General features: G+C 40.9%; 1 protein-coding gene across 1 annotated transcript in view; it reads right to left on the reverse strand.

The window, feature by feature from the left end:
* Window positions 1–6,543: 6,543 nt before the first annotated feature.
* The window catches only part of LOC307039101 (zinc finger MYM-type protein 1-like), a 48,944-nt gene continuing 29,209 nt past the window's right edge, over window positions 6,544–26,278 (reverse strand). The window contains exon 2 of the mRNA XM_079680901.1: window positions 6,544–6,569. The gene's annotated coding sequence lies outside the window, so the exon portion shown is untranslated. The remainder of the gene's footprint in view (window positions 6,570–26,278) is intronic.

Below are 26,278 nucleotides of genomic sequence, written 5' to 3' on the forward strand. Positions count from 1 at the left end.
AAAATGCTCTCTCGTCCCTATCATAAAAAACTGCTTCCATTTCATAGAGTAATAAAACATGTTTAAGCTAATTTCTCCACAATGTTTGTAGCCATTTAGTACCCACACATGAAAGAATAAGAACAGAGGTATAGTTGAACAGTAATCATGTAGCACATATATTTACTGCAATGAAAACACACACACATTTGCCCTAAGCATGTGTAACGCACACTCTTCTCTTATGAGGGAAACATTCCAGAGTTTTGGAGCTATCCCCAAATTAGGATGTCCCCTGCTTGCATCCCTCTCTAAACACAAAGACTTCACCTCAATATATTGGGGAGGGAAAATATACTTTGTCCCTTCAAATTTAACACACATTCTATATAAGGTGACATTAAAATGAATATACCAGATTTAACTTTCCTGCCATAACACGTTACTTTAATACTTCAAATAATTCAAATAATCCTTCAATTCCCCCTTTTTGGTCTCGCCTCACGAGACCAACACACATACGACATTTGAAACAAACTACTGTCATTCTTTGATACTGTGTCTGTCCCCCTTCATTAAACCCTTGAGAACAGAAAACAACCTCCAATGACAGTGAAGAAACTATCAGAGTGAGAGCCTGAGTGCCAGAAAGCAGCATCCTTGCGTGTTGTTGAATCATCAGGGCCCCCCCCCCCCCCTCAGCGGAATACGCCAACAAGGGCAGCTGATAGGGAGGGGGAGATGCGGCCTTTCCTTCAAAGGTGGAACTGATTAATCTGATCAGAGAGAAGTAGACTCCTCTGCTGCCTCGAAAAGTCCCCCAGCCCGCTGACGCCTCCTTCCAAGTCGTCTGCTGTAGGGATGTCCGCGAGGTCCTTCTCCTCCAGTCCGCTGATGCCTGCTTCCAAGTCGTCTGCTATAGGGATGTCCGCGTTGACGATAGCCAGGTCCATCCTGATGTCCTTCAAGATCCTAGCCGGAGTGTTCCTCGCCGCACACTGGCTCCAGTAGTACCAGATGTCCCCCTTTGCTCCTCGGCGGACGGCATGAGATGTCCTCTGGGTCACTCTGTAGAGGCCGGAGAACCTGGGGTTGAGTCACGTAGGCCTGACGACCTTCAGCCAGACGAACTCCGCTGTGTCGGCCTCCTGCTCCTCGGGTCCCCCTTTTGGCGTCAGCAACCTGTGTGGAGAAATCTGATACCCACCCCTCAAATCTACGCTCAGGGCTTCTGGGCCCTCAGGTGTTTGACCCACCACTGGTAGGCCACTTCAGAATTCTAATACTTGGCCTGTGTCAACAAAATAAACCCCAACATCTTCAGGTGAACTAAATAACATATCTCAATAGCTCTGAATTCCTGACAAGCATCTGTGTTATTATAAATGAAATCCTTGAGATCCCATTTAAAATCTAAATATAATATGAACTGCTAATGTCTCTGGTAATGGAACACACTAATGTTATGGATTAAAAACAACTAAAATCATGATACTGACAAAGTGAATAATTTCCAGGCGAGACTGCTTCTACCTGTCACTGCTTGGATATTATCAAGCTGAAAAATGAATACAGAAATTCAACATACTGTCATCAAATGTCTTTCTATTATGACTTTAAATTAAATGTACATCCCCATAATGATCTAAACAGTCTATGGCTTTTACTTCTTTACCAGGCTAGTTACAAGATGTTGTCTAAATTAAATTCTATCTCATTACATTACTATGTTTTAACTTAGCTGTAATATGTTCTTTCTACATTTCAAACCTCAGTTACTTTAATACCTGTTGAAATATTACAAAATTGTTTTCATTATCACAGTTCACCTTCTCATTCTCATTCTGGAATTACCTCTCTCTCAGTAGCCCCTTGGCCACTGATTCTGCATCTGTGTTACCTGTTATAACTCAATCAATATTAGGAACATGTCAACATTCATCAAACAGTATCTTATCCCCAGATATGGAGCAGGTTAAATCTAAAACTGTCAATCAATGGTCAGATTGAACATCTGAGTTGGGGCGGCAGGTTTCTTCCAGTCCCTAAATGAAAATATCCCACACTCCCCCTTTTTACACATGTATACATGTGTAACAAAATCCTGTATGGGAAGAAAACCTTCAGGTAACCAGTGGTTATAAGAAAATAACAAACATCATTCACAAAAGTATATCCATCATCTTTCACAGTAAACACTCCAGGGAAAATAAGTGTTCATTTCCAGCTGGCAGTCCTAAAAGAAACAGAATCTTTAGATTTTAGTTTGAGTTTTACATTTGCAAACCGCCAACTCCTGTGGGAATTAGAAACGGGTCACATGTGCGTTTTTCCAAATGTGTGGAATTGTAGGAAACCTGTGTTTCCCATGGAGCTCCAAAATAATGTATTAGTCCAAAGACATGCTCGGTTAGTTATTGTTTTAGAATCATGCAGTTACACTGATCACATGCAGAAATTCATTCACACCCACACTGTCAGGTTTTAAAGTCAAGTTTGGTCAGCCCCAGAGTCAGTCATTGACAGTGCTTTTCTCAAGTCACACTGTCAGTCAGGGTCAAAGGTCATTTGTTCTCAGTTTCATTGGCCATGTGTCGTGCTCTGCAGAGACTTTGATATTTCAGCAAAGGCCAGTATCCTTTGTCTACAAAAATCAGTCATATATGGAGCGCCATCATTTATCAATTCACGATTACCACCTTAAGTCAGATATCTCTAACTTGTCATCGGGACGGCTGCTTCCCACATTTCCTGCAACTTGGTACAAAACTCACTTCATAATAGTACTACTACTACTGCAATTTATTTACAACTAAGTAGTATTAAAATGTCTAATAAATCTAATTCAGAAACTTGTGTACATAACTATTATCTTAAGTCAAAACATCACTAGGATCTGTGTAGCTCTGCATTTCATAGCTCATTATACTAATTTATCTTCAATTCTGGTCTACTTAAAAACAATGTTAAACTCTTTAGCAGTGTGTGGAACCTTGGGTGTCCGAACATGCAACCATCACCCTTTACTTTATCAAGGATTAAAAACAGTTTCCATCCTAAAGCCCTCCTATGGTAATAACTATGCCACAATGGTGAAATCAATATTGTAACAAATGAGATCACTGCTTTATTCACACATGAATAAAAATCTCTTGAAGAATAATTTATTAATATGATGGAAAGATTGAAGAATATGGTTCTACACTGTGCTACTCCAAAACACCCCCTGCTTAAAGTGTAGTGCATATTTCCCTCATGTCTCCCCCTTTAACCCTCAGTGTGTTTTTAGGATGATTTTCTCATTTTACCTTAATAGTTTCCTCTTTACTGCTATTTTGAATTTACCAATCGATTAATTCATGGTTAATACCTCCTTTTATCTTTATTTATTTATCAAGTCAATTCAAGTTCTTTAAATGTGGTGTCTTCTATGTGCGTTTTGTGAATAAGTGTGTTTATGTGTAAACTCACTCATTCCCGTTTTCCTTTTCTCCTCCCCTGGTTGTCTCAAGCCGTGACCCCGACCTCCTCACTTCAAATCGACGATGCCAACTCCTCTGATTCTGTCTTCTCTTCAGTCCATCAGCTCTTGAATCCATCCGCTGTAACTGTTTTAGGCAGCCTTTGGCCCAGTCACATCTGCAGCCCACATCATGCCACTGTTCTTGCACTGCTTTGCATTTCATCTCCTCCTTTACAGTCTCTCTGCTGCTTCATGGAGGGCGGATTCTGCTCTCATGTCCCCCACTCTGCTCCTGTGCCAAATCTCGTGGCTCAGCTTCATGCCCTGTCTGAGGGACTGATGAGAGTATTTCTGTATGTCAGCAAGCGGTTTGGTTCTGGATGCCTCAGGTGGAGACGGTTCAGCTCCGGTTCTCTGTCTGTTTGATGGAGAAGGAGGAGCCTCCTGCTGGGTTAGGTCTTTTGTCTGCTTGGAGGGACGGGGTCGTAGCCTTTCTAACTCAGAGGGGGAGTCCAGGTCCCGGGACGCATTATCCATAAGAAGTCTAGCACACTGAGATTGAATCAATCCAACCCTTTCCACTCTGTCTCTTTCTAATCATACTATCTGTCTTAGTTGCTAAATGCCATCTAAACAACACCATTAATGTATACTAATGATATTACAAAAACTCCCTCTATAAATCGTTTCATCCATTGTTACATATCTACCCAACCTGACTCTTTCAGGAAACCATTTTCTTCCATAAATTGAAATACCTGTTTCAAGCATCACATATTTCACACACTACGAAAGAACATCTCCATACTTTCTCCAATATTTTAAATCCCACTGTTACTTAGAACAATAGTAAACCTGCAGAGCAGACTGATCAGATCACAGTAATATAATTTGACTCAAGTGTAGGCCCATGTCTACTTTCCATTTTACTTATTACTTTTGGTGAATATTTATTTATATTGTCTAAATTCGTTGTCTATGATGTGCAAAAAGTTAGAGTGTAAAAATGTGTTTTTCTCAATGTATTTACACTCCACGGATTCTTGAGTTTACTCATCTCCTAGTGTTGTCGTTCCTAAAAATGTTAGCAAACACAAAACTCCCACTACAACATTTATAGATAAATTGATCTAGCAAAATGAACTCTTTTCTAATTCAAAATGTGACAAAAGAACAATGATTTGTCTTTCACAAGATGGTGGTCTAACAGAATGACTCTTGACCTCATGGGGTCAAATAGATTTAGCCCTGAGGCGGCTGACTTTAAAATGAACTGGGACAAAGAAACCACATGCATGTGAGTACATTATAGTCTAGAAATATAACACAAAACAACACTACTTAAAAATAATAACAATTCAAATGACTTCTGGTGAAAAGCATGAAGAACAAAACAACTTAATCTACTCTCAATGTTCATGTACACCATCACTGTGTATTTAATCAGTAGTTACCGGTTGTATCCTTAATCAAACTATTTCACCATCTTCACTTATTTTAGGTTACTCATTCAACAATATGACATTCTCCCGAATAGTAGTTAACTTTATATAACTTTTACTCTCTATATTTTAGCAACAACCTTACTTTTCTCTCTCTCTCTGTCTACTTTCCAAAACATCTCATTTCTCCTGACCACAAGTTTCTCATAAATCACCCCTTTGTGTAACCGTGTGAGATGGCTGGAGCAAAACCTCGTGCAGGACCTCTGTCATGCTTAAACATTAACAGATTCCCTCTGACAAACTTACAAAAACCTTCTCTTTACTTTCTACTATTTTGTTCCTGTATTTAATATAATTTTCCCCTTGGAATATAATTAAGTACAATCCTTAGTTAATGACAAATACCATGAAATTCACAACGCAATGCAACGGTATCAATCAGTTCTCAAAGACTATATTTAAATAGCAGCAAATCATTGTTTCTTATTTATTTCAATATATCTACCACTTCAAACCACACCTTGATCTGTTAATTTTCTATGTATTTCACTCCAACTTCAGATCACTAGAGAAAAAAGCAAGCAGACACGCTCCCGGCTGCTGCTGCTGCTCTCGAGAGGAAAAAGGGTGGGGGAACTCTCACAGACAAATACTGACACACCCTTCTCTTTCCCCCGCTGTAGCTCTCAGCCTCCTTTGGAAAAGGGGGGCTTCTTTCAACAATTAACACTTCTGCTATCCTTTTATTCAATTTTTCTGCTTGAACCCACTGTCCTCGTAAGCTCTTAACTCACGCTCCTCTCGTTGAAATTCTCCCTTCATTATGACTTCGTATCTATTCATCTGACTTAGGATGTTTCTGTTACCAGTAAATATTCACAGACTTCATATCTATTGATCTGACTTACTGTCCTTGTTACCAGTAAATATTCACAACACACCAAAGGATATAGTGAGGCCCGGTCACTTCAGAATGACTTTCTGAAGTTTGCGTTACTCTCCTTTGGATCACTTATAAAAAATAACTCATCTCCAGCCCCGTCGAGCTGTGGATTCGTTATTTTGAGTCAGTCTTATATGGAGACTTAATACAACCAACTGACTACTCTAGACAGTCTAACTGTGGGGACTCAATACCTCCACTTTTCAAGCCAGGGACTTTAATACCCTTCTGGCCTGTCGGAACTCAATATCCGATTTTAACTGTGGGGACTCTTATACCTCCACTTTTCAAGCCCGGGACTTCAATACCCTTCTGGCCTGTCGGAACTCAATATCCGATTTTAACTGTGGGGACTCAATACCTCCACTTTTCAAGCCCGGGACTTCAATACCCTTCTGGCCTGTCGGAACTCAATATCCGATTTTAACAACTAAAACACGCATTTGCATTGTTACTATAAAAAACACTGTGAACTTCATCTGACAACCCTAACATTTGGAATATGGTCAAATCACAGGTTTCGAATTAAATCGTGTCTGCTCACCTGGTAGCCTATCGTACAGAGCTCTGTTTTTAGTTGTCAGAAGAGGCCGAGATGTTTAGCCCTGGACTATTCCGTCCGCTTGCTGCTGGTGGTCTCTTCCCCGAAAACACCCCACTCAGACACGTCGGGTCACCACTTGTTGGAGATTTGGAGGATGTTTAAAACCAACCTCGTCTCCGCGTGTCGTTTGATAAGCTGGGTAAATTCGTAAAAAGGAAGGGATTAAGAAACACCAGAATACAAGTGAAACAATAATCTTGCTTTAATGATAAAAAGTAACAATACAAATACAAAGGAATCACGAAGCACTCTGCAGAGTACTCCGGGCTCAGGTTCTACCACGTGTGAGACAGGTCTCAGGAACGGCCGGTCAAAAACAAGAGCGCGAACCAAAGGAAAACACAGGCTTTCATACTAAAAGACAGGAGGAGGAGGTGTACGTGCTTTCCCCCAGAGGTCATCTTATTGGCAGAGACCAACACATGGCCTGTCGCACCCAATCAGTGCGACACAGCAGAAGAAACCCGGAAACAAAAAGTCTCTTTCAGTTTGACGAAGACCAGACACCTTTTGGTACGAACCTGCTCTCAACAACAAGTTTCCTTATCTTATTTCACATCTTGTAGCCAGCACACACACATCCCCTTTATGGCCCTTTGTCCCTGTGTCCATCTTCCCGCCTCAGGCTGCCACACACAAGTTAAAAGTATGTTTTAAGATATAGTTGTTATAGTTGGCTAAATATACGTAATACATGTTAATTACTTTCATATCAATAATAACGAGGAACACATTACCTGTGCTCTTAAGTAGTATTAGAGATGCTTTTCAAATAGTCAAACTTCACACAGGCCTAATATAGAGAACACACTCATTTGTCCTACAGCCCTTCCATTTGTTTGAGCTATCGTTCACATCTTTACTTCAAATAAAAGGTTTCACATTGCATATTTCCAGCTTCCTTTACACATACTGTTATTATTAATACAAAGTAATTAACCACACACATCTATTGAAAACAAGTAGATTTCCCTGATAATTGACATGCTGAAAATGCTCTCTCGTCCCTATCATAAAAAACTGCTTCCATTTCATATAGAGTAATAAAACATGTTTAAGCTAATTTCTCCACAATGTTTGTAGCCATTTAGTACCCACACATGAAAGAATAAGAACAGAGGTATAGTTGAACAGTAATCATGTAGCACATATATTTACTGCAATGAAAACACACACACATTTGCCCTAAGCATGTGTAACGCACACTCTTCTCTTATGAGGGAAACATTCCAGAGTTTTGGAGCTATCCCCAAATTAGGATGTCCCCTGCTTGCATCCCTCTCTAAACACAAAGACTTCACCTCAATATATTGGGGAGGGAAAATATACTTTGTCCCTTCAAATTTAACACACATTCTATATAAGGTGACATTAAAATGAATATACCAGATTTAACTTTCCTGCCATAACACGTTACTTTAATACTTCAAATAATTCAAATAATCCTTCATCCTCCATCCCATTCTTCCCCCATCCCACTTCCAAATCGCTCCCCCCCAACCCCTCCTCCACCTCTCTGTGGAGCTCCTCATGCCGCATGGTTAGCAGACCCCAGCCCAAACACTGGGTCCCAGCTGTGAATAGTGCTGAGTTCTGGCTATGTGTCTGGGACAGGGTGGAGTGGCTGGAGGAGAGCGGAGCAGCATGGGTGCAGGTTAAAACAACCCCATCTTTTATTAATTGGGGGGGGAACCTTAAGTGATCTTCATTAATCATTCACATACGTTTAGTTACTGCCGCTCTCCCCTCCCCTCACTCTGTGGCTTGATTTAAACAGGGCATCAGGGTTATGTTTTTAGCTTTCATTAAAGCATTGAATGGTTTAGGGCCAAAACACATTTCTGATCTCCTACTACTTTTTAAATCATCCAGAACTCTCAGGTCCTTTAGGACGGTCTGTCTGTCCCCAGAGTCAGAAATAAACATGGAGAAGTTCAGTTATTATGCTCCAAATATCTGGAACAAAGTCCCAGAAACTTGCAGGTCCGCTGCAACTCTGACTACTTTTAAATCCAGACTGAAGACTTTTCTTTTTGCCGCTGCTTTTAATTGAACAAATCATATCTTACACTAAATTGTAAATTGTATTCATGTTTTATATACCTGTGTTATTCTTGTTTTATGTTTAATTTATTATCTTTGCTTTTTAATGACTGTTTTTAAATGCCATTTTATAATGTGTTTCCACTGCACTATTACTTAATATAGACCCTCCAGAAAAACGCGGGCTAAAATCCTTGATTATGCGGGCAAAAATCCTTGATTATGCGATTGAACATGCAGGGTTTTTATGTGATTTTATGCGGTGAAATTGCGGGAAGTTGCGAAATATGCGGAAAGTTGCGAAAAAGAATAGATTTTTTTTTAAATATTGGGTTGTCTTATTTATTCTCTCTCACACAAAACCTGCCACTAACGTTAAACCCCTTTCCTATTCAATTAAACACATTCAATGTTTATTTATTGTAAAAGCAATTGGGCTATTTTAATCTCTCTCTCTCTCTCTCTCTCTCTCTCTCTCTCTCTCTCTCTCTCTCTCTCTCTCTCTCTCTCTCTCTCTCTCTCTCTCTCTCTCAATTCAATTCAAAGGGGCTTTATTGGCATGAAAGTTAAATTAAACAATGTTGCCAAAGCATTACAAGACAAAATAATTAACAACATTAACATACATTTCAAATGTTTACATATTATTGATGATATATATATATATATATATATATATATATATATACAGTGATACAATTACATTTCAACACGTGTGTGTGTGTGTGTGTGTGTGTGTGTGTGTGTGTGTGTGTGTGTGTGTGTGTGTGTGTGTGTGTGTGTGTGTGTGTGTGTGTGTGTGTGTGTGTGTGTGTGTGTGTGTGTGTGTGTGTGTGTGCAGGGCTCGACATTAAGGGCTGCCCGATGGCCCGGGGCCATCTAGTATTTAGCCCGGGCAATGAAGCCTCACCTGCTGGTTGCCCGATCGGGCAATCTATTATGCCAGTGTCATGCAGCTTGCGGATCCAGTAATGAGTGACCCGACAGTGAAACTAAACATATCTATAACTAGTTACGGTAGTTTGAGAGGTAATTAAAATAGCTACGTGTGATATTCTAACCTGAAGTGTGTGTTTTGTCCGCTCACCGCTGCATTTGATCATGCAGAGCTGCGTGTCGACTCGTCAGCAGCAGCTGACTCTCTCTCCCGTCAGATTAGACTTCACTCGCGTTTATGTCCATATCGATCAGATCAAGCTAGTTCTAGCTAATGATAGGACTACCTGCTTATTAAAAGACACCTAAACAATAAGCGTCGCTATGCAACTGGGTGAGGCCACACAGTATAGCGCAGCATTTGTTTACATGCCCACCGGAACCCCGAGGCATTACCAACAGATCAACGCACAATCAACCCATACAGCACATCTCTTTCTCCACATTAAGTGTTAGACATTAGAATTGACTATTCTTGTCTGTCACATAAGTGGCGCAACTGAAGCGGTATTGCGCTAAAGGGAAATTATTTTGACCGAAGAGATTTAGATTTGCCGGCTAACTGGAACTCTGACGTCGCCATTTTGTGTGCTTCGCGGATGCGCTCGGCTCCTCTCGACTGCTGCTCGGGTCTGCTCGGTCAGCTTCCGGATGAGGAGGCATTCGTTCGACCAACTTACAGTAGATAACATTACAAACATTTTTAACAGGGGCCATAATAGTGTAAATATTGTTTGTTTTGGCAGTTACAACTGAATGTAATGTTTTCTACTTTTTTACATCTGGGAAGGCATTTGCCTTCATCAGATGGAAAGTGTCTTGACCAACAACTTAAGTATTTCTTATAGCTATGCAGGACATGCAAAAGAGCAAACACAAACAAGAGCAAACAAAAAGTGAAATGAAGAATAACATTGAAATTGTACAATATAATATTGTGGTGGTTCATCTTATAATTCAGTCTAGAGAATGCACCAGACAGCATCTAAGGCCTGCAAAAATCTAAATGTTCTAGGGGGAGGCCCCCCAAACCCTTCGTGTGTCATTTCGTCCGCGCGCATTTTTCAGGGCAATCTCTATTGGGCTCAGGGCCATCTGTAAATTAGCTTAGATGGCCCACAGGGCCATCTCCCAAAATACTTAATGTCATGCACTGGTGTGTGTGTGTGTGTGTGTGTGTGTGTGTGTGTGTGTGTGTGTGTGTGTGTGTGTGTGTGTGTGTGTGTGTGTGTGTGTGTGTGTGTGTGTGTGTGTGTGTGTGTGTGTGTGTGTGTGTGTGTGTGTGTGTGTGTGTGTGTGTGTGTGTGTGTGTGTGTGTGTGTGTGTGTGTGTGTGTGTGTGTGTGTGTGTGTGTGTGTGTGTGTGTGTGTGTGTGTGTGTGTGTGTGTGTGTGTGTGTGTGTGTGCGCGTGCGTAGCCAGCCAACCAGGTAGAACATGGCAGAAAAAAGAAAAAATCATGTATTCAACCCAGTTCAGTGTATTCATACGTGTATTGCTCTCCTGTGTAGAATGATGTGGTGGTGACAGTGCAGACTCAGGGAGGAGGCAGAGAAGGAGAGAAAGAGACACAAGAGTTAGAGGTAATGGAAATATCAGTCAGCTTAAAGTGTAGGATAACATAACAAATTAAGACACAAATACTTGGATAATATATTCCCCCCTCTCTCCCTTTCTTTACAGAGTAGCATAAAGATTGTGTATTCAAACCAGTTCAGTGTACTCATAAGTGTATTGCTCTCCTTAATGTAGAATGATGTGGTAACTGTGCAGACTCAGGGAGGAGACAGAGGAAGTGAGAAAGAGACCCAAGAGTTACAGGTAATGGGATATCAGACAGCTTAGTGTAGGATAACATCCCTAGTCAAAAATGCTATAGGAATCTCTATACGTTTTTGGAACCATATTGGAATCCTTTAGGATCCCATAGGATTTTGAGACAGTTCTGTGCTCTATTGCAGGAAATTGCACGTACAGGTGTTCATTAAATTAAAAAAAATCTGCCATGGAGGTGGTCGTGCCCGACCCACTCCAAACCACCCCTTGCCTGCCAGTTACTAATCTTGCACCCCCACTTTCAACTATAACTAGGCTGCACAGCAGCGCACCAGCAGCTTGCAGCTTGAACAGACTAGAAGGAAAATGTCCTCTACAGCTCATGAATCAGGAGCTCAGAAACGAAAGAAAAAAGGTCAGCAAGAGGAAAATAATAAAAGAGGTCGACAGCTAGTCACCAAGTATTTTCACAAGAAAGGTATTTATTCACAGAACTTGTTTTGAAGTAAACAACAGCTTGGCCAACATTTTGTGGCTGACGTTAGTTACCTGTTGCTATTAAAAATTAGATGAGTATAGATGAGCCCAGTGAATTTGTATCCAGCAGCTATGCCCTTTGGCTATGGCTAGCTAACCTAACCTGTATAATGTTACATGCTAATCACATCTGCTCTAATGCACAGATGCGGCTTCAGGATCAGTACCCCTTCCCTCAGTCCAGCTCCCAGTTGAAGGAGAGGGAGGTAAAGCAGCAGGGCTTAGGGTTAACAAACAGATTTTAAATATGCTTACCATGCATTGAATACAACTTTAGGTAATATTCAAATTTAGTTACTCTAGTTCAGTGGTCACCAACCTTTTTAAGCCCAAGATCACCGACATCGGCCTAGGTGAAAGGCGAGATCTACCTATTGCAGAATTGAGTGTAAAAGACGGCCCAGACAGTGCTTCCAATTTGAGGCCTTTTATATAGGCTAATTGCATCCGAATTACTGTTACAATGAAGGCTCCATAATCAGCTCACGGCGTATAGGCAGGGGTAAAGGGCTATTGGGGGGCGGACCTCACCTCCTCAAGGGGGGTCCGGGGGGATGCTCCCCCGGGAATATTGAAGTTGAAAGCATCCATCTGGTGCACTTTGAGAGCAACATGAAGAGATCTATGGATACCTCTCTCAGCACCCATATGAAACAGAACTGTAAACAGATTTTCTTTTTCTTTATGGATATTTTACAAATCACATTAAACTGTATTCTTGTTTTACTGCCATATAGTAGGCTATTTCATACCTGTTTTTCATTTATTCTCTTATTGTTTGTATAACTATAATGATCATATAAAGGTGTGCCGCGGAAATAATCTTTTGAATAATTTGTGACAAAACTGTTCAAAACACTCAAGAGTCCTTTAGCTCACCTGAGCTCCTCAGTCTGACAGGAGAGGACTCTCCTCCAGCTTGTTGTGGAAACAGCTCCTTATGTCCATTAGTGCAGCTAGCTAACCAGATGCTAACATCACTGTCCCCGCTAGCACCGGTCCCTCTCTCTCCCTCACTCCCTCTCTCCCTCTCTATCACACTAAATACGCTATCGCCACACACACACACAGAGCCGAGTTTGAATGACACAAGCACACGTGTATTTCCATGCAACTCTCTGATTGGTCTGGTGTGTTGCCACTGTTGCGTTCAGTGAACACGGGAAATTACAGTCCTGCCGTCGTCTCTTGTGTCATGATGAGGTTCACGTAAAGCACGGTTAATGTATTATATTATTGAGGTGTCTCAAATATACGTCAATCAAGTGGTGGATGATAGGTTTACATCTAAAAACGTATTTTTCAAACATTATTATTTTAATTTTCTTTTTTCTTTCTTTTGTTACTTTTTTTTTAACGGTCCGCTATCTACCCGCACCACACTCGATCGCGATCGACTGGTTGGCGACCACTGCTCTAGTTCTTCCAGTAATTGCAATACCATTGACCACTGGCACATTAAATTGAGGTTGTTACAGTAGCTATAGCTAGATTTGAGCAATTGGAAAATATCTATAAAAATGATTATTATTATTATTATTATTATTATTATTATTATTATTATTATTATAACAATTAAGAGATAGCTCGAGCTGTACTGTGTTATTACTATTATAGGGCATTTTATAAATTATGTACACTATGGATACTCTAGAGCCAGGGCCCTCGAGCAAGGCAGCCAATGAGGAGAGCAGAGGTGAAGAGGCAGAAGTACCAGTACAAGAAGAGGTCGGGGTCCATGAAAGCAGCACAGATGAGGAGGAAGCAGCTATGGACAGTCAATGTCAGGGACAAAGTGAGGCTCCGACACAGGATGCCACAGATACTGAGCCACCTGTAGTGGTGTCTGAGGTAGAAGATCTGCTATCACTTGACCCAGGGTTGTTCCCAGCTAGGATGAGTGACAAGGACAAGGCAACTATTGTAAAGAAAATAGCAATGCGAGAAACAGATCAAGAATTTCCACATGATTCAAAGGGAAAGAGATTTCCAGATTACTTGAAATACACCAAAGCAGATAAGGGTAGGGGAAAAGTGAAAAGGGACTGGTTGATTCACAGTGAAAGTGCAAATGCACTATTCTGCATACCATGTGTTCTTTTCTCCAAGGAGCAAAAAATACCCTCTCTTAGTGCTTTGAGTAGTGACCAGGGATACAAGATGTGTGACGTCGAGTGGCGTCGCATGTATGATAAATTCCCAAGCCATGAAACAAGTAGGAATCACAGGGACTGTTGTTTGCGATGGAAACACCTACAGTGTTCGGTTATGACTGCATGTGGCGTTGATTATCAGTTGCAGAGAGAGCTACAGTCTGAAATTAAGAAAAACAAAGCTATCTTGCAGAGACTCCTTGATGCCACTCTGCACTTGGCAACGAGGAATTTAGCTTTCCGAGGTAAAACGCATGCTTTGGGCGATGTCCACAATGGAAATGTTGTAGGTACGCTAGAACTTTTGTCACGATATGATCCACTCTTGAAAGACCACTTAGACAAAATCAGGACATCCAAAAAAGGAAGCCAGCTAACTCATTATCTGAGCCCAGACCTCCAGAACAAGTTTATTGAATTGTGTGGGGGAAAGGTTTTAAAAACCATTCTGACGGAAAGGCCATATAATATGGAATGATTTGTGATGCAACGCCTGATATTTCCCACACCGAGCAAAATGTTGTGCTCATAAGATATGTACATTATAATGAAGACACAGGCAAATCGGAGATCAGTGAAAGATTTATTGAATTCAAAGATTTCAACGGAAAAACAGGATCTGAAATAGCAGGCATGATGGAGAGTGTGTTTCTGGATCTAGGGATAGACATTAGTGATTGCAGGGGGCAAGGGTATGATAATGGGGCGAATATGTCAGGGGAAATCAAGGGAGTCCAAGCCCAAATACTGAAAAAGAATAATCTTGCTACTTTCTCACCTTGTGCCTCCCACACGTTGAATCTGGTAGGTGTGCATGCTGCAGAATCGAGCCCTGAAGTGTCCAACTTTTTTGGTTACATTAACCACCTCTACACATTTGTAAGTGCCAGTCCATGTCGTTGGTTTATATACAAAAAGAAAACAGGTTGCTCTGTACATACGCTATCTGACACTCGCTGGAGTGCGAGAATTGATGCTGTGAAACCTGTAGCAAAGAACCTACCTGGTGTCATTGAAGCCCTTGCTACCATACTGAGCTCATGCAGTCTCACAGGTTAGGCCAGATCTGAAGGTGTTGGTCTGAGGAACTACCATGTCATTTGATGTCCTTCTCACCATTTGGGTGAAAGTATTGCAATCTATTGATGACAGAAATGTGATACTCCAGTCAGGGAAAATCTCAATAGAGGTGGAGGCAGGTAATGTTGCTGCACTAAGAGATGAGCTGCAGACTCTCAGAAATGGATGGGATGCTATTCTGTCTGAGGCATCAATGGTAGCTAAGGAAATGGAGGTTCCATCTCATTTCAAAAAATAACTTTGCCGTGAGAGGAGGAGGAAGAGGTTTCATGATGAAACTGCTGAAGGAACAAGTCAGGAGGATAGGCCAGAAACAACATTCCGTAACACTGTGTTTTTCGCTGCCATCGACCAGATCATGAGTGACTTGGACACTCGGCTCCAAACAACCGCAAATATTGTTGAAGAATTTGCTGCCATACTTAAAATTGGGAAGTTGAATGACAGTGTCATGGCTTCTGTGTGTCAGCCACTGTGGGAGAAATACTCACAGGATCTCACAGATAAGTTTGAGAGTGAGATAAGGCATCTCAATAAAATATTTTCTGCCACTTTCCCCCCTGATTGTAGCTCTCTTGATCTACGGAATGCAATATACAAGATGGAACTCCAGAGCATTTTTTGAGACGTTTGCATTGCCCTCAGAATTTTCTTGACGCTCTCAGTTACCGTAGCTGGTGGTGAAAGATCATTTAGTAAGTTGAAACTTATCAAGAGCTATTTAAGATCTACCATGTCGCAAGAGAGGTTGAACAGCCTTGCAATGTTATCGTTTGAAAGCAAGCTGGCTCTGTCACTTGATTTCAAAGAGCTCGTAAAAGATTTGGCCTCCAAGAAGGTCCGGCGATTGGCGTTGGGGATTTAGGGATAAAAATCCAGTCTATGACAGGATTGTGGGATGTTTCCCTATAGTAAGCTGACAGGCTACAGCCCACATTGTGAACAATTACTATCTGATGCATAGTCCTCAAGCACTAGATTTTTCATTGCTTGCTGTAAGTGTGTTCATGTCCTGAGAGTTTATTGTTTTATAATTGTGTTCAAATCTTCAGTTAATTTATACTTTTGTCTTTGTGTTGTTCAAATCTTTTTTTGTTTGTTCATTCCTGTATTGGGTGTAATTTTCAATTAAATAGACAGAAGATAAAGTTGATAGTCAGTGCATGTTGATTTCTTGCAGTCCATTACAGTTCATTAACTTCAAAAGGGTTTTCGAGGTTCGGTTTCATCGTGTCGTTTAGGGGGTGGACGCAAGGTCATGACCCCACCAGTATCCAAGAATCCTAAATTGTCCCCACCAATAGCTCAACACTTGTCACTCGCGCCTCCTCGAATTACTTGCGCGTGTAACAGGTAGGGCTTTAGCACTCTGCTGAGAAAGGCAGCAACCCGGCCGCTACAGCAAAAAAGCTAGTGCTTTGCCCGCGACAGTTCAAAATCTGCTTCGTAAAAGGTATATCGAAGCAGGGAACGATTGTATACTTCAGAGCACATCAAAATGTAAGTGTCTGTCAACCTAATAGTGTGCTTGAGTAGACTATTTGTGTTGGATATGGGATTACAGAAAGACAGGACAAGTAACAGCTTTTGTATGTTGAGTATCAGAAAACATTGTCACAAGAATAGGGGAAAATATGCCTAGCTAGTGCGACTCAAGGTTTTTTGGTAGACTATTGTATTGAAGATGAACGCAATGCGACATCCTTTACTAGGCTCACCCACCAACAGTTCAGGTGCTGAACTGCTGATCCGAATGTATAGGTAAAAACCATAGTATGTGTTTTCATCAGTAAATAAATGGCCACATTTTTTTTAGTGTGCGCACTGACGCGCACTCGCATGGATTGGGGGCCCACAAATAGATACTTTCATGGGGCCCAGAATTTCCAGCTACGCCCCTGCACACACACACACACACACACACACACACACACACACACACACACACACACACACACACACACACACACACACACACACACACACACACACACACACACACACACACACACACACACACACACACACACACACACTTCTCCGCCTCATTCTATTTTAATTTACTCGTTCGTTATCTGACCAGCTTCAATCTTGTAGGCTACTCACTTCGTTTCTTGTAGCCCTCGAAAGGGTTTTGGAGGTTGATGCCTCGGTGAACGTGAGTTGGATTTCTTGTCCGCAGCAGCAGAAAGCATTTTCGAATGTTTGAATGAATCAAAGTGGGTTGTCACCGTCGATTTTCTCTAAGAAAGCTTAGGAAGCTAAGGAAGCTCCAACACACAGTTGCACGGGGTGCAGAATAGTTTCCCCCCACTTTCGTGAAAGACATCGGGGTACTGCTTTGCCCGGTCTTTAGCAGAAATGTTCGTCGTTAAATTAGATGGATCAGATATTTTCATCTTGGTGTTTTCTCTCGTGTGAGTTCCACACGTTCACTCTACGGTGTTGTTTACCTTCTATGATGCGCGAGCTGAGGACGTCACGTCATCATCATCACTACTTCACGTCAATACGAGAGTTAACTTTTTTTTTTCTCAACTTTGTATGGAAAAATGCTGGGATTATGCATTCTTTTGTTAAATATGCGGCCTTTTAAAAATCTGCGCCATTTTGCTGATTATGCGGTAAATTCTGCGATCACAGAATCGCGTTTTTCTGGAGGGTCTAGCTCTTAATGTCTTTCATTTTTGTAAAGCACTTTCAATTGCCTTGTGTTGAAAGGTGCTATTTAAAAACGTGCCTTGCCTTCGTTATTTGGACCATGGAATGCTTTGTTTGTAGTTTATTTTCTACAATTATTGAAACAAAGATCTACAGATCTTTAACATCTGTGGCAAAATTCACACACTTCATTTTACCTGTATGATATTTCATATTATTGTTGCTACATGGTGGAGCAGGCTTGTCATTAACACTGAATACTTCTAGCTGATGACCTGACAAAAAAGAACATAAACGGTTGTGTAAAGTGGCCATTACTTCCCCAGAAAACAGCTGGTTAAATTGATTTAAAATGTTTGCAACCCACAACACGAATTATTACCCTGATACCAAATCCTGCCAATTTTCTTTTTCAGCCCAAGCAGTGGTTAGCCCTTACACATTGTGATAGGAGTGCAGGCCACAAGCGGGCTAGTAACTGTCACAACATCAATGAGAGAGACCATTGTTTAAACTAAGTAATTTATTTAAGGAAAATTCACTCGAATACTACAACATAAAAACATAGGTATACACATATATACACTGCACACTAGAAAAATGTGCAAATTAGTAGTTTTAAAAAAGGCAATTAGTGTGAGTTCAAAGGGCAAAGAACAGCCTGCAGGGGATCCGCTGTGAAATATGTGTCATGTCCGTGACAAAATCAGACAACATTCAATGTTGCCATGAATGTCCAGTCCAAGATCTCCTCTACGACCAGCAAGAGGATCAAACTGTGCGGTGACTTGCTCCATGTCCTCATCGCTTAGCAGGTGCTGATTTCGAGGTACGGTGAACCTCTCTGGCCAGTCCAATGCAACATCCCCTGCATCAGCTCCACCCTCTCTTTCTGGCTCCTCCTGAGCATCTCCTTGTCCTTCACCAAATAGGCTCTGCATGGCAGAAGTGGTCTGGCCCTGCCATTCCAGGCAACCTTGGACAAAAAGTTGTATGGGACTCTGGTGTCTTTCGGTCCTCAACCTATGATTGTTCCACTGGTCCAAAAAACCCTGTAGGTCATGGTTTATGCGTGGGAGATAGACATAATGCAGGGCCCACATGTGCATTTCATTGTCTACGTCTATTATGCCTTCACTTGTTGAAGAGGTCCTAATAGACATTGCTCACACCTCGCCACAGGTCACCCCAGAGCCGTTCTATTCTCTGGTTGTGAGTGCTTCTACCCAGGAGAGCACTGCCTCTGTGAGAGCCTCTGAAGATGTTCATAATTAGGCAGACAGCGTTGTTTTCGCCCGCATGGTCGGTTCTGACCCTCGAGGGCACACCATACTTGGCCACCGCGTCCATGAAGCTCGCCATCACGGTAGTGCTCCTGTTGTTGTCTGAGGCCCGGAGGAAGATGACCAGGCAGCTATACCCATCAATACCCCCATGAATGACAATTACACTTATTAATTTATTAATATTTTTAATAAATTCTGGCTAGGACAACCACACAAACGGCAGCAACTTTCCCTCTGCTTCATTATTTTCTCCTGTTCAACAGGCTTATTATCTGACCAGCTCTGATTCACTTAGAAATTATATCCGTTTTCTTCACAATCAGAATCTGTGTATTCACACTTCCTTTCTAAAACGGAACAAAGAACACAGTGCCCCTTTCACACCAACGCGGTTCCCGTTCTAGCTCCGTGCTAGTGCTCTTTTGGTTCGGAACCGGTTCTTCTTTTCAGCCCCCAGTTCCATCCCCTGAAGAAAAGGCATGTGTCATAGTAGAAATGTGCAGCCCAATGAAAGAAGGAAGCATAAAGCTTGTCAATTTCTATAACCCGTGTAAAGATCTTCACATTGAAACTTGACAGACAATAGCAGGGACGGCTCACAGAAGGGAAGTATGGCGTGGTGACTTTAATGCTCACAACAGCCTATGGGGAAGCAGTCAAACAGACAGTAATGGGGATGTTGTAGAAGAAAAAGGAAAGATCATTGTTTTTGCCTTAATGATGGACAAAAAACAAGAATAGAAGTGAATAGGGGGACACAATCATGTTTGGACCTCACACTTGTGACGGATAGTTTAGCTAAATCGTGTGAATGGTATGTAAAAAGTGACTGTACCATAGGAAGTGATCGTTACCCAGTTTTCACTATCATCAACACAAATAGGAAGTGAGTATATTTTCCAGGTGGTGCTTTGGTAAAGCAGACTGTGAGAAATGTAGACTTTGCCGTAAGGATTCAGCACAATTGTTAGCATTAGAAGGAAGTATAGAGGAGTGCTCAAATCAAATCACAATGCACATTAAAGAAGCAGCAAATAAAACTATACCAAAAAGAACAACAGAGGGTAGGAGGAAAGTGGTGCAGTGGTGGAATGAGGAATGTTTGCAGTTCATAAAGTCACCACTAGGAGTGCTAATGGTATTGTTATCTTGAAGTTTGCCGTTCTTAGCCTCACTTCCGGTTTACGGTATCGCCACTTCCGGTTTAGCGTTAGAGAAACGGCATGGTCCGAGAGAAGAAGAAGAAGAAGACGACAGACACATGGCAGCAGCTTTCCCTCTGCTTCATTCATTTATCCTGTTCAACAGGTTAGTAGTGTGTACTGTGTACACAGATTATGTCATATTTCGATCTAAGAAGTGTCTTTGAAACTGTTTTATGTGTAGTTTAATGTCATGCTGTGAGCTACGCCATTAGCGTGTGGCTAATGGCGTCCGCTAGCTTCTTTAACACAGGCTGTTGCTCCCTGAATAATGTAGCTCTACTATGTTACTATGTGTATCAGTCCTGTGCACTAGTCTGGCTTACATTTCAAGTTTATTCTGTTTTTATAAATATGTGAAATGCTGGTCTGAGGTCATAATTTTTCATATTATTTAAATGCTAAAGCACTAGTGCTATGCTAATATTGTGCCTGTACAACAGCCATGTTAAAGTGAGTACAGTCATGTACTGTGTGTGTTATCTGTTATCACTGTATTATACTGTAAATGAAAAAGGCTTTAATCCTTCATGAAAGTCATAATATGGCATGTGGATTTATGTCCATTTTTGATTAGAAAACGAAATATGTCAGACATACAGTTATTTTGATTGGCTAAATGTATTTTTACATTCTCAGTTAGCTTCAGGCCTCACTGAGGAGAAGTATTGAGGTAGAAAGCTGGTGAAGCCATTTCCTTATATTCTGTTTGCACAGATAATAAACCTGGTTGGCAAGAAGGAAGTCATATTAAGTGCTTTGAGCACCAGGAAAAGTGCTTTATAAATGTAATGTATTATTATTATATTCATTCGACCACACAACACAATGCAGAGATACATGTGGCGTCAAACCAGAGAATGATTAGATAAATAGAGAAAACGGATATAATTTGTAAGTGAATTTATTAATGTGTTTAATAAATTCTGCCTAGGACAACCACACAAACGGCAGCAACTTTCCCTCTGCTTCATTCTTTTCTCCTGTTCAACAGGCTTATTATCTGATTACCAGCTCTGCACAGCGGACTTGTAACACTAGCAGCAGTGGAGATGGAGCATCAGAACCTGGAGAATACAGCAACAACAACAAGGATCCATTTGAAGATAGGTAAATGTAAATATTACAGTAATAGTGTACTTTCATTGTGTGGGTGTAACATACAGGGATGCAAACTTGTCACCTTTCCTGTATCGGTTCCTGTGACAGCGGAGCTGCAGCAGTCTGTTGGAAAAGGAGCTCCTGTCTTTCCAGGTGGGGGGGGGTTTATCTGTCTGTCCAGCTGCAAGTGGAGAGGATGGGTGGGGTTACCCATGATGGAACCAGAATAAGGTTTTTTTGGCTTACACGCCTTTCATCGTAGTGGAAAATGTTGTCATATGCAATATGTTTGGATAGTTTCACCATTGAAATGCGTTTGATAACACTAGGTGCTCTAGTGCCAAAGTTGTGGCCCTAAAAAAATATCAACTATTCATTTGTATGGCATCCAGAGCTTCCACATTTTAGGGAATATGTTTTTTGATTTAAAATATCATCAATGTCATAAGCAATGGTTCAGGGCTCGACATTAAGGGCTGCCCGATGGCCCGGGGCCATCTAGTATTTAGCTCGGGCAATGAAGCCTCACCTGCTGGTTGCCCGATCGGGCAATCTATTATGCCAATGTCATGCAGCTTGCGGATCCAGTAATGAGTGACCCGACAGTGAAACTAAACATACCTATAACTAGTTAGGGTAGTTTGAGAGGTAATTAAAATAGCTACGAGTGATATTCTAACCTGAAGTGTGTGTTTTGTCCGCTCACCGCTGCATGTGATCATGCAGAGCTGCGTGTCGACTCGTCAGCAGCAGCTGACTCTCTCTCCCGTCAGATTAGACTTCACTCGCGTTTATGTCCATATCGATGAGATCCAGCTAGTTCTAGCATTGCATGACATCAAGGATTTTGGGAGATGGCCCTTTGGGCCATCTAAGCTAATTTACAGATGGCCCTGAGCCCAATAGAGATTGCCCTGAAAAATGCGCGCGGACGAAATGGCACGAAGGGTTTGGGGGGCCTCGCACTAGAACATTTAGATTTTTCCAGGTCTTACTGTAGATGCTGTCTGGTGCATTCTCTAGACTGAATTATAAGATGAACCACCACAATATTATATCGTACAATTTCAATTTTATTCTTCATTTAACTTGTTTGTTTGCTCTTGTTTGCTCGCTTGCATGCCCTGCATAGCTATAAGAAATACTTAAGTTGTTGGTCAAGACACTTTCCATCTGATGAAGGCAAATGCCTTTCCAGATGTAAAAAAGTAGAAAACATTACATTCAGTTATAACTGTCAAAACAAACATTGTTTACACTATTATGGCCCCTGTTAAAAATGTTTGTAATGTTATCTACTACTGTTGGTCGAATGAATGCTTCCTCATCCGGAAGCTGACCGAGCAGACCCGAGCAGCAGTCGAGAGGAGCCGAGCGCATCCGCGAAGCACACAACATGGTGACGTCGGAGTTCCCGTTAGCCGGCAAATCTAAATCTCTTCGGTCAAAATAATTTCCCTTTAGCGCAATACCGCTTCAGTTGCGCCACTTATGTGACAGACAAGAGGAGTATGTGACAGACAATAATAGTCAATTCTAATGTCGAACACGTAATGTGGAGAAAGAGATGTCCTGTCTGGGTTGATTGCGCGTTGATCTGTTGGTAATGCCTCGGGGTTCCGGTGGGCATGTAAACAAATGCATAATGCTGCGCTATACTTTGTGGCCTCACCCGGTTGCATAGCGACATTTATTGTTTAGGTGTCTTTTAATAAGCAGGTAGTCATATCATTAGCTAGAACTAGCTGGATCTTATCGATATGGACATAAACGCGAGTGAAGTCTAATCTGACGGGAGAGAGAGATCAGCTGCTGCTGACGCAACCCAGTCTCATGGCATTTCGTGTTCACCAACACGATTTTTTATCTATTGATTCGTGTTCACGAACACGATTTTCTCCTTTTTTTCGTGTTGCACAGCACGATTTTAAAAGCAATGTATTTCTACTGGTAATGTGTTTCGTACCTGCAGCACGTCTTTTTCTCCGGTCGGGTCGTGGAAGACCGGAAGCTGTGTGGTTCATAAAAACATGTTCTTACTCAATATCAAGCCACATTATTGCTTTGATTTTAAATCGTATAATTTCTGACTTTTGTTTCCGTCTGTGAGGAAAATAAATGGGGCTCAGAGCCTCAGAATACTGAAATCTGTATTTTTAAATCTTTTTTTCCTTCTAATTTGTTATTCTTTTCAAAATAACACACTGTTATTTACTCACCAATAACACACAATTATCCTTGCTTTTATTTATTGGTTTAATTCCATAATCTCGGGCTTTGTTGGCGTCCTTGAGGAACTGAATTTCAAAATAAAAATAACCGGAAACAGACGTAGGCATTTCGAGCGCTTACCCAAGATCCTCAGCTATGATTTAAGCTCGCTGATTGGATGTTTTAGCCCCAATGCATGCTGGGATTTGGTGTTTATATGATATGAAATCCGGAAAACATTTTAAAAGAATAAAATAATACTTAATTTCCGAGTGTTCTTGCTTTTCTCTTTGAAAGTCATCACATAACGGCATTGTAATACACGGTCCGGCTGCATTACATATTACAGATCTGCCGTAGTTCTTTATTTATAGAGCCCTGATGAGAAGACCTTTGGAAAAACTGGAAGAAATGCCGCCGAAACTGAATACTTAACGTGGATCATAAATATATCAACAATTAAACAACATCTTCAATTTCTCTTCACACAATACGTCTCGCAATACGTATCAACCTTAATTCGGCTGACTTTTATATTTGATCTAATTCGTAGATAGGTTATATTTACACCATAACGGTGCACAGCTGATATAAAAGGACTTTGATTTTCTTTGAATATAAGAATGTAAATACTGAGTCTGAAATAGTATAGCAATATGCTATAAAATTATGTGAAAACATGAATAAAACTACACATCTTCAGATGTTGTACATACATAAGTGTCCTACACTGATAATACGAAGTTATTATAGCTGTATGTACCTTGTGTGCACCGCCTAGTGGTTAAAGCACGTTATTGGATTATTGTTTTTATGTGTTATATTTGATTAAAAGAATATTAAGAGTACATACTTTCATAGGGGGAAAGTAGAAGGTCTGTGATAGAAATATAAAAACTGAAGAAGATACTGTAAGTGATCTCTACAATAAAACAGTTTAGTGCCAGATGTACAAAGATATTAATAGGAGGATGTGCAAAACAGAAAACTGAATTAACCTTTATTTAAACGTTAAATAATACTTTAGATTAAGGTCCTCTTTTAAATAAGAAAAAAACTTTGGGGGTATCTACAGATAAATATTAAGCCTGACAAAGTACTTAACGTCTAATATATTGCTTTCCTGCAATGTTAACTATGTTGAAGCACTTATTTTAACTGTTATTATACATATGAATTATACTCTTATGTATGTAGATAGTATAAGAAATGTGCAGAATATGACAGTTTAATGGTGGAGGTACAAACCCATGTTGATAGATGTCTTGTAATGTGCTGTTGAGGAACCTGTGACCCAAGATTTTCATTCATTGCATACACCGTAGTTTTGTATATGATATGTCAATAACCTTTGAAAATCTTGAAATCTTGAAAGGGATGTGCAAAATAGCCATTATACAGTCTTTAATTAACTATTAGTAGAGAATAACGAGTAATGAATATACTTTATTACTCGTTTCCATTCATGTCAATTGCAGATAAATGTTTAGTGTTCTCAAGCACCAACTATCAAATATCTCTCCTGATTGTTGGCACTTGGCAATCAGGTTAACCTCTGAATTGTGGAGTAGAATTACAAAGTAACAATGAGCTGTCATGTGGGTATATATTAATGCTGCGCATTATGGACACAAGCGATTTTCACCCATTTATTAATTATATGTTTTACATTTGATAACACCAATGTGTTTAATACTGGCAACTTCTAATTGTGGGAAAAACGAAAACGTTCAGTAGAGACGTCCCATGGAACATTTTGCGAAACACAATAGCCAGCATGTGTAGTTCTGGGGGGGGCGTTCGAGTTTTGGATAGTCTGGCGTGGTTTTGTTCCATTTCAAACAGCTGTTTGACGCTCGGCGTAACCTTGGCGCACTGCCACTCCAACATCCAATCCCAGCGCTTGAAGATTAATCACGGGGACTGTAGTCCTAAACGATAGCTTGGGATTTTGGTTAGTTTAGTGTCTTCGGCCATCCTAAACTCCTAGAGGCCTACGTCTGTTTCCGGTTATTTTTATTTTGAAATTCAGTTCCTTACGGACACCAAAAAAGCCAGAGATTATGGAATTAAACCAATAAATAAAAGCAAGGATAATTGTGTGTTATTGGTGAATAAATAACAGTGTGTTATTTTGAAAAGAATAACAAATTAGAAGGAAAAAAAGATTTAAAAATAAAGATTTCAGTATTCTGAGGCTCTGAGCCCCATTTGATTTCCTCACAGACGGAAACAAAAGTCAGAAATTATACGATTTAAAATAAAAGCAATCATTGTGGCTTGATATTGAGTAAGAACATGTTTTTATGAACCACAAAGCTTCCGGTCTTCCACGACCCGACCGGAGAAAGAGACATGCTGCAGGCACGAAACACATTACCAGTAGAAATACATTGCTTTTAAAATCGTGCTGTGCAACACGAAAACAAGGGGGAAATCGTGTTGGTGAACATGAATCAATAGATTAAAAATCGTGTTGGTGAACACGAAATGCCATGAGACTGGGTTGGCTGACGAGTCGACACGCAGCTCTGCATGATCACGTGCAGCGGTGAGCGGACAAAACACACACTTCAGGTTAGAATATCACTCGTAGCTATTTTAATTACCTCTCAAACTACCTAAACTAGTTATAGATATGTTTAGTTTTACTGTCGGGTCACTCATTAGTGGATCCGCGAGCTGCATGATACTGGCATAATAGATTGCCCGATCGGGCAACCAGCAGGTGAGGCTTCATTGCCCGAGCTAAATACTAGATGGCCCCGGGCCATCGGGCAGTCCTTAATGTCGAGCCCTGTCTAGCTAATGATATGACTACCTGCTTATTAAAAGACACCTAAACAATAAGCATCGCTAT

The sequence above is a fragment of the Notothenia rossii genome, assembly GCF_949606895.1.
Source record: "Notothenia rossii genome assembly, chromosome: 5".
Classification (NCBI taxonomy): Eukaryota; Metazoa; Chordata; class Actinopteri; order Perciformes; family Nototheniidae; genus Notothenia; species Notothenia rossii.